The sequence below is a fragment of the Camelus bactrianus genome, chromosome 5, assembly GCF_048773025.1.
Source record: "Camelus bactrianus isolate YW-2024 breed Bactrian camel chromosome 5, ASM4877302v1, whole genome shotgun sequence".
NCBI classification, from domain to species: domain Eukaryota; kingdom Metazoa; phylum Chordata; class Mammalia; order Artiodactyla; family Camelidae; genus Camelus; species Camelus bactrianus.
In genome coordinates this window covers 59,019,150-59,028,112 of record NC_133543.1, presented here as the reverse complement: position 1 = coordinate 59,028,112, position 8,963 = coordinate 59,019,150, and the positions used below count along the sequence as shown (strand labels likewise).

The window sequence follows — 8,963 nt, the reverse complement described above, 5'->3', positions numbered from 1 at the left end:
TTAGGCTAATGTGTTTTCTGTTGCAGCTGTTGCCCCTTATCTAATAACTGGGTGATACAGTGTGGAACTAGAGGGTATGGAAAGAGGAAGGGCAGGGATGTTTGGTGAATTACTATAATAGGTTATTTGGCATGATCTTGCTTTATTAAAACAAGCAAAGAATGCAAGCAGTATTAGGACAGGGCTTAAAATGGTAAGTAGAGAATGCCAAATTGTAAAGGAAGGAGGAACAGAATACTGTGGAAGGTTAAGTAAGGAAGACAGGGACTGTGGATTGCACTGTAATTCTCTCTAGTTGGGTAAATGCTCAACATCTATTTGTTGGAATGAATGGTGACATTAGTACTTGAACAAATATTTAAAGAGAATCTTCTTAGTGCTGAGTCCTGTGCTATGTCTGAGAGACAAAAATGAACTAGATACAAATCTCTATCCTTTTAAGGAACTCACAGTCAAGTAAGAAAAGACCACCAAACAAAAGTAATGGGAAAAAACAAAGTGCTAAGGATTGTCGTAGAGAATAGATCAAAGGTTCCATGAAAGTAGAAAGGAAAGAGTAATTCAGTACAGGTGGGGAAAGTGAGGATGCAGGTGTGGAAGAAGGAGGGGATGTCGAGGAAGATTCCAATGAGGAAGTGATGCATTATCTTTACTGTGTTGAAGGGTAGTAGGAGTTCTCCTGATTAAATAAAGGATGGGTTTTGGACGGGGGTAAACATACAAAGTCATGGAGACAGAGCCTACTAAATCTGTGTGTATGTGGTGGGAGTTAAAGTTGGAGCTGAAGAGGTCTGGGAATCAGATCATAAATGGCCTTAGAAACCATGGTAATTTCTTGAACCTGATTATCCAGGTGGAGAATCTCGGAAGGATTTTAAAGAGGGAGGCTGTGTTTTTGGAGCATTCTCTGGCAGTCATGTGGAACAGAAGCAGAAGTGAAATTAGAAAGGCTTGACCTAAAGAATGGCAAAGAGGCTGAAGTTGTGGAGACAGATTATCAGTCACAGAATGAAGAGGAGATATTAATCCTTGAGATTTTAAATCAGAGAACTTTAGTAGAGAGAAACTTAGTTGCCGAGTTGTTAGAATGGTAAGATTTTTTTCCATGGAATTAGGTAGTACTTAAGTGAGTGGCACAGTGATTAATAAGTAAGGCCTGGGATTGGGACCACATGGCTGCCTTGAACTTGTGCGTATTAGCTGATGACTCTTGAACTGAATTCAGGAAATGACATAAAAACAGCGCAGTAAAATTGGAAGAGCAAGGACTCAGGTTAGTACATTGGGAGAACTAGAATTGGTGAAGATGGGGAAGTAGCCATTTGTAGATAAATTTTGGACTGTCCAGTGGAAAGATCCTCCACAAAATCAAACGCCCTGGATCCAGCCCCTTTTCACTATAACACATTCCTTTCCAGCTCCCTTTATCCTTCAGCCCCACCCCACACTGTGGGGAGACCTGTCTCCTGGAGTCTCCTAGCAGTGAGCACTTGGGGGCAAAGGAACCCCAACAAACCCGGGATGACAGTGTTAAAATTTTGAAAATCTTGGAGACCACAGACTCGACCGTATGTATTTCAACATGAGGACAGAGGACTTGCAAGGCGTCAGGTCAGGGGTGGTGGGGTCCTTCCTTCAGCCCAGGCTGCCTGACTCTAGGCCCAGTGCTCCTTCCACTGTACCCCACGCTGTTGGGGGGATTGGGAGCTGAGAGCTCGGCGAGTGGTGAGGATTGCTGGGGCTGCCCGGGGGGGTCAGAGGCCCCCTCCTCGCCCAGAGCCCAGCCCCCAGCCCGGGTGGGACTCCCCGCCCCGCCCCGCCCCGCCCCTTTCCCGTGCTGGGCGGGGTCGCTGCGCCGCCGCTACCCGGGCGCGCGCGGGGTAGCGCGGACGCGGGTCGGGCCGAGGGTGTCGGGAGGTCGCAGGGCCGCCCGCGCTGCTGCCCCTTGCCTGACACACAGAGGGGCCGGGACGCGATTTGCCGCCAGTGACTGGAGCCGCCGCCGCCACACCGCCGCTCGGGCCCGCTCTGTCCCCAGCCCTCCTTCCTCCCGCCGGGCCCTCCGCCTCCGCCCGCGCCTCGCTCGCGTCTCCGCGTCCTCCCCACTGCTCCGGAGCCGCCGGCCGCCAGCGCCAGCACCAGCCAGGTGAGTGTGGCCGCCGCGCGGCCCGGGCGGCCCGGGCGGGAGGAGCGCGCAGGCCCCGCGGCCGGGCGGCGAGCGCGGGCGGGTGGAGGCGGCGGCGGCCGCGGGCCTGGCTTTCTTCTAGCGCGCGGGCAGCGCTACTGAGGGAGGGACGCTTCACCCCCTCTCCGCCGCCCCTCCCCCGCCGCCGCAGACAAAGCACCCGAGGTGGGGAGCCCAGCGGGTGGCTCCTGCCTCCGCGCCGCCTGCCGGGTGCGGCCGAGGCCCTCAGAGCCCCGGCGGCCCGCGTCTCCCGTCCTGAGCGCCCGCGTTCATTTCTGGGTGAAAGGAACCCGAATCATGCAACAGGTACGGGGGTTAATCCTTATTTTCCGGCGGGTCTCGTCTACCCGCCGTGAGGGGACCAGATGTGGCGTCCGGCTCGGCGGCGAGTCCCCGCGTCCGGCGTCCGCGGCTGGTTTCTTTGTGTGGCCGGTGACCAGCCCTGCCCGGTGGGTGTGGGGGACGCCGGCCCGAGATCCCCGGGCTGCGAAGAGGCTGCTGGACGCCTCGCTCGCGGCGTGGGGCTTGGTTTCCCTTGGGCTTGCGGGATGTTAACATCCCTTCAGCCTTTGGAGGAGTCACAAAGGGAAGGGAGAGCGGGTTGGCAAAAATACCTGGCTGTGCATTTATTTTTTTTTTTTTAATGTGAGGTAAATTCATATTGGAAAGGAACCGCAGTCTGGCCGGCTCTTAAGGGTTCTTGTGGCATTTCACCCTGGAATGTACGGTTTGGACTTGGCTGCTGCTGTGACAGCCCGCCTGGTTCTTTTGGTTCTTTGACATCTTTTTCTTTTACACAGACATAACCCGAGAAGTTGAAAGTGCTGTTGAGGGAGTAACTCGATAGCAGCTGTTTGACAGGTCGCCTCTTTCTTCACATTCTGTCTGTGCCAAGTATACCCACCATGCATCCTAGCATAGGTTGGCATACCCTCAAATTAAAATTGCCACTCAGAATACCCCCATGTTGGAAATACTATCCCGTATGGTTTTCTTTGGTTTGATGAGCTTTATTTTCTTAGGTGTGAGTAACTTTTTTCACCCCAAAAGGAAGAATACAAAATAAAGTACAGCTTATTTTTGTTTACATACCTTCGGTCATGCTGTTACCTAGCTGGTTTCATTGGTATGCTATTTTAGTACAACAATACTAAATGGAAGGAAAATATCTTCCTTTTGCTTTGAGCAATAAAATACTTCTTTGTTTTAGAACCAGGAAGCTTTTACGTAATACTTTGTGTGGACGAAAGTTGGTGACTGCCTTAACCCATGACCAAATTCATGAAAAATCCCCAAAGGACTTAGAAAGCATTACACAACTCTATAGGTTGTTTTTATATCCCAAATTCTGGGAAATCATTTTGTTGTATATTTATTCAAACAATCTAGACTAAATTTAACCTTAAAAATCGGGCCTACTCTGTAAATACCCCAGCATTAGGGAATGAAGTGATTTCATTTAAAGAATTTATCAAGCATTTTAACACCTGTGAATAATAATTGGAAAGAGCTGATGTTGGACCTAGAAATCTGACAGCAGAATGCAGAACGTAGAAGGTTACCACTGGTGGGTAGAGGTTGCAGAGTTCACCTGCTTGGGTTTTATGTGATTGATGAGCTTATCTGGAAACTAAATGTCTACTAATTAAAAAATATTTTTATTAAATACTACATTTTGACCTTTTTAAAAACGTATTCTATAAAGACTCTTTGAAGCTCTCTCTTCTCCCTAAAAACAAACGATATTAATAGGACTTTGAAGAAATAAAATCATACCAAATTAATCTGATTCGTAGAAAGTTTCTCTGGCATAATTAGTAATTTTGCTTTATAAAAAAATGCCATTCATCTGTGTAACATCTAACACCAACTTTCAAAGCTGTTAGAAGCAGCAGGAACAACCTCCTGAAAAAAGTAGGATATTTACTAATAAAAAGTAGCCCAAACTTAAATTTCTGCAGGTTTCTTTTATTGAGATATGTAACTCATATACCATAGGATTTGCTCTTCTAACATGTACAGTTCAGTGGTTTTAGTATATTCACAAGGTAGTGCAAACATCCCTAATTCAAGGAACATTTTCAGCATCCTGAAAGGAAACCTTCCTACCTAATAGCTACCACTCCCATCCCCACTCATCCAAACTTGGCGACCTCCAGCCTATTTTCTTTCTCTGGATTTGCTGATTCTGGACATTTCATATAAATGGAGTCATATAGGTATGTGGCCTTTTGTGTCTTTCACTGAACATAATATTTTCAGGGTTCATCCATATTTCATTCTTTTTAATGGCAGAATAATATTCCACTGTATGGATGTGCCACATTTTGTTATCCATTCATCAGTTGATGTACATTTGTATTGTTTCCACTTTTGGGCTATTATGAGTAATGTTGCTATGACCATTCATTTACAGGTTTTTGTTTGGACATATGTTTTCAGTTCTCTTGAGTGTATATTTAGATGTGTACTTGCTAGGTCATAAGGTAAATGTTACTCTTTGAGAAACTGCCGAACTATCTTCCGTGGCTGCTACACCATTTTACATTCCCATCATATAAGTATGAGGGTTGCATTTTCTCCAGCACTTGGTAATGTCTTTTTGATGGTAGTGATTGATTCTAGTGGGTGTGAAGTGGTATCCTGTGGTGGTTTTCATGTGTATTTCTCTAATGGCTAATGATGTTGAGCATCTTTATGTTCTTACTGGCTGTTTGTATATCTTCTCTGGAAAAATAACTAATTTATAATAGTTCCTAAGTTTACATTTCTGCATGTATTTTCTCATTTAGCCTTTGAAATATTCCTATAAAATAGGTTTATCCCTATTTTATTGCTAGGAAACTAAGGTGCAAAGAGGTTAAATAATTTGCTGATTTTTTAACCTTCCAGAGTTAGTAGGAGTCAGGGTGTGAATGTAAACTCAGGTCTTCTGACTGTGCTTCCTGCATTCTTTCCACTTTGTGAGGCATACAGAAGTTAAATTCTGTTTGCAGATTTGCTTGGCTAATCATTGACAGACTCGTGGGGAAATAAGTAAGTTAAACCAAACAACAGCAAAAAGCAGGTGCTGTGGCCACATTGCCTCATAATCACCAGATTTTATTATGCTTTTTTGAATATATTCTTTGATTTCTCCTTTCCTAATAAGGTAGATATGATTTCTATATTTTCTGTGGGGAAATAAGCCTAGGAATGGCTTCTTAGTGGCATAGCTAGTCCTAGTCCATGTTCGCTGAGACATCGTGCTTTCTATTCCTCTGCAGCTTCCATGTTCTCTATTTTCCCACTAATTTATTCTCTTTCACCTTAGAGTAATTGAACAATTTCACAGTTTTTGTGAACATTAGGATTTTTCTGGGTTACACTGAAATTAACTTTTATTTTTGAGCAGGGCAGTTTGCCAGTTTCACTTTGAAGTGCAGGATTACCAAAGTGTGTATTTCAGATTACGTACTACTTACTCTGTAGACATAGCAGGTATGCAGAATTCTTAACTCCCGAGAGGGTAGGTAGAAGGTCATGTTATTTATTCATCTTTGCATGTCCATTGTCCAGCATTGTGCCCAGAAATACAGCAGGGACACTAACCTTTGTTAAATGAATGAATACAAATGCACTTTTTCCCAGTTGCCAAAAATACCTAATAAAAGTTATCTGATAGTCCTTCTTAGAATAAAAGCAGTACAAACTCTAGATAAGGAAAGTATTTCTTATTCCTGGTATATAACCTAAAAAGCAGTAAGTGACAAAAATTAGAACTTAAAACTTACTAGCACGATATCTTATGGAAGAAAGTAACTGTTATTCCATCCTGGGCTTAGAAAAATAGGCTCTAAGAACCTGGTGGCTGGCAGCAGTGCTTAGCTCAGTGCCCATTTGGGAGTTGGACCCTGAGTGTTTGTTCAATAAATGAATGTCCAATGAATGAATGAAAGAATTATTTTTCACTATAACAAGTAGAGGAGATACATCAAATGAATATTAGGCCCTGCTTTTCATTTATGTATTTTAATTGTCAAAAATGATGCATGTTAATTATAACAATTCAAATAATACAGGGGTATATAGAGTAAAAGCCAAAAATCTCACTTTACTACTTGTCCCCTTACCTTCCTTCACCACCAAGACTCCTCCTGTCCCAGGTGACCTTTGTTAACAGTTTGAGCTTTTATTTCCAAACCCTTATCTTTATATTTATGTATGCATAAATACACATACATATACTCAGACATACTTAGTACATACATGTCTGTTCACAGTGGTTTTTCTCATACAAATGGGATCATACTACACATATGCCTTAGTTTTTCACTTAAATATATTAAAACTTCTGCATCTATCATCAGAAGATAAACAATATTTATGCTTCATTTTTAGTTTGCTGTTCTTGATTGGTTTTAGTGTCAAGATTAAGCTAACCTCTAAGAATGAATTGGTAAACTCCCTTTTTTTTCCTCTGTATTCTGGAATAGTTTAAACTCTTCTGCCCTCTAAACATTTGTTGGAAATTACTTGACAGTCTTGCAAGGAGGGAAGAGAGGTGGGACAGCCTTTCTGATTTTTCCTGTAGTTACTGTTCTATCAAGTTTTGGCCATTATTTTCTATTATATTTTTGATGAAGAAGGCCTTCCCACTCATACTTCCCTTTCTGCTCTGATGAATAAGTAGACAAAAGTAAATGATTAAATGAATCAATTAGATGCAAGAGTATAAGTGTTTTCTCTGCTCTTACTAGTTATATAACCTTAGGCAAGTTACTTTCTTAAGCTTGTTTCCTTATTGTAAAATGGTAATAATCCCTATATCACAGGAGTCTTGAAAGTGTCAAGCGAGATGTGAGCTAACATATGAAAAACTTCAATAGTTGCATCTAATAAAAATGAAAAGAATTATACTAGCCTGTAACATGCTATACAAATATAGATTTGTCACCATAGTTATTGTAAGTTGTTTTAGCTTAACAACAGGAACAAATTTAAGGATAAAGGATGGTGGAGCTAGGGAAGGTTTCCACTAATATATTGGAAGGATCTATAAAAATTTCCAGGCCATTTAGAATTTGCTTTTGGTAGACAATGATTTCTAGGTACTTGTATACTTTTGAGGCATACAAGTCGGGGAGAGTAGTAAACAGACGTGAATTAATTATGCACTGTCACTTACGATTTTGGATAAGTTAGTTTCTCTCAGTAAAATGGGATAAATACACCTACTTTACAGAGTAGTCATGAGGAAAGAGATTAGTTCCTGGCATCTAATACGTGTTCAAATTGTTAGGTTTTTTTTTTTTTTTTTTTTTTTGCCAGTAATGAATGCCCAACAGTGATGAATATGAGGTGTTGGGTTCTGCTATTTTAAGGCTGCTTGATGCAGTGGAAAGAACCCTAGTCCCTAAGTTTAGAGTTTTAGTCTGTATTACACTTTCTCGGCACTGACCTTGGACACGTCACCTGCTAAGCTCCTTCTATTTCTTTACCTATTAAAAAAAGAACAAGAGAACTGAACGCTTATTAAGGATCTGTTTTACATGCAGTTTACTAGGCAGTTTACAATTCTTACCTTATTTAATCCGCCCAGTAATCTTATCAGATAGAGGGGATTGTCATTTCTCAATTTTGTAGATGAAGAAACAAAGGCACAGGGATTAGATTTTCCAATGTCCATTTTGTGGACACCCAGTCCTGTCGATGTTCTTTCACTCATTACAGCTATCCCCTCCTGGGGTGATAGGGTGTGCTCCTGTGTACAGGGAATACCAAATGAGGAGCATATTGCCAACTGAAATACTAAGTGTATTAAAAAACTAAACCAATGAAGGATGAGACTACTTACTTATTAATGATTTCCATTAATAAAATGCAAACAGAATTGTTAATGTATTCTAATGCCTCTGCTTAAGAGTACTAATTTAATTTTTTTAATACTTGTATTGCTCATAATTGTTTTACCTAAATAATTTATTAAGCTTCATTCATTTCCAGTTTGACCAGGTAAAAGGAGAGGGGTTAGGGAGTGGTTGTAAAGGGAAAGATAAGCTTGTTTGATGGTGGGGTGTGTGTGTGTATTTATGTATGGATCTAGGTATGTGTATATATATATATATATTTGAAAGAGTTGAGAAGTACAGTTCTCTGACAGTTTGGCATTTACAGAAACTACGGATTCTTGGAAAGTAGGGAAAATCTGCATTATAATTCATTGTCTGCTAGAGGACTTATGGAGTCATTTAAAAAATGAACCTGCCTTTGTCAGCTGGTTTGTAAAGAGCTATTGATTATATTCTTCAAAGATAGTAATATTGTCTTTCCCTTTGTAGGGGTTGCCAAAGCGTTTGCTGTGAATTTTGTTTGATATGATATGATATTGATTTGGCATTTCTGCAAGCCTTATGCCAGGGATATGCAAAGCAAAAAATGCTGTTGGGACATCACAAATTAAATTGCGATTCAGTAGTAGTGTGGAAGGTTTAGAGATTATCTATTGAGGCTTCAGGTGTCGTTTTTATTCTGTTTAGTATGAGTGGGAATTCCTATGTTTTGGTTAGAATTTTTATCAGACTAGGCTTGAATTGCTCTCTGTTAATTCTCACTGATATTGAATGCTTTTTTTCCCCTGCAGGAAACAAAGCATTGTGAGCTATGTATTACAGAACATGTTACAGCACATGTTATGTTACAGCTGTGTTTCAGAACATGGTTCTTGCCTTCAGAGGATTTACATTTTGTTAGGGAGGCAATGAAGGTGGAAACCAAGTAAAAGGACACAGTTCTCAAA

At 41.6% G+C, this 8,963-nt stretch overlaps 1 protein-coding gene across 3 annotated transcripts in view; it reads left to right on the top strand.

The window, feature by feature from the left end:
- Window positions 1-1,836: 1,836 nt before the first annotated feature.
- The window catches only part of SESTD1 (SEC14 and spectrin domain containing 1), a 118,054-nt gene continuing 110,927 nt past the window's right edge, over window positions 1,837-8,963 (top strand). Inside the window, exon 1 of one of the 3 annotated variants that reach the window (XM_074363977.1) lies at window positions 1,837-2,146. The gene's annotated coding sequence lies outside the window, so the exon portion shown is untranslated. Of the gene's footprint in view, window positions 2,147-2,349; window positions 2,492-8,963 lie in introns of those variants that run through there. The other 2 variants (XM_074363976.1, XM_010959979.3) reach the window with 2 other exon arrangements.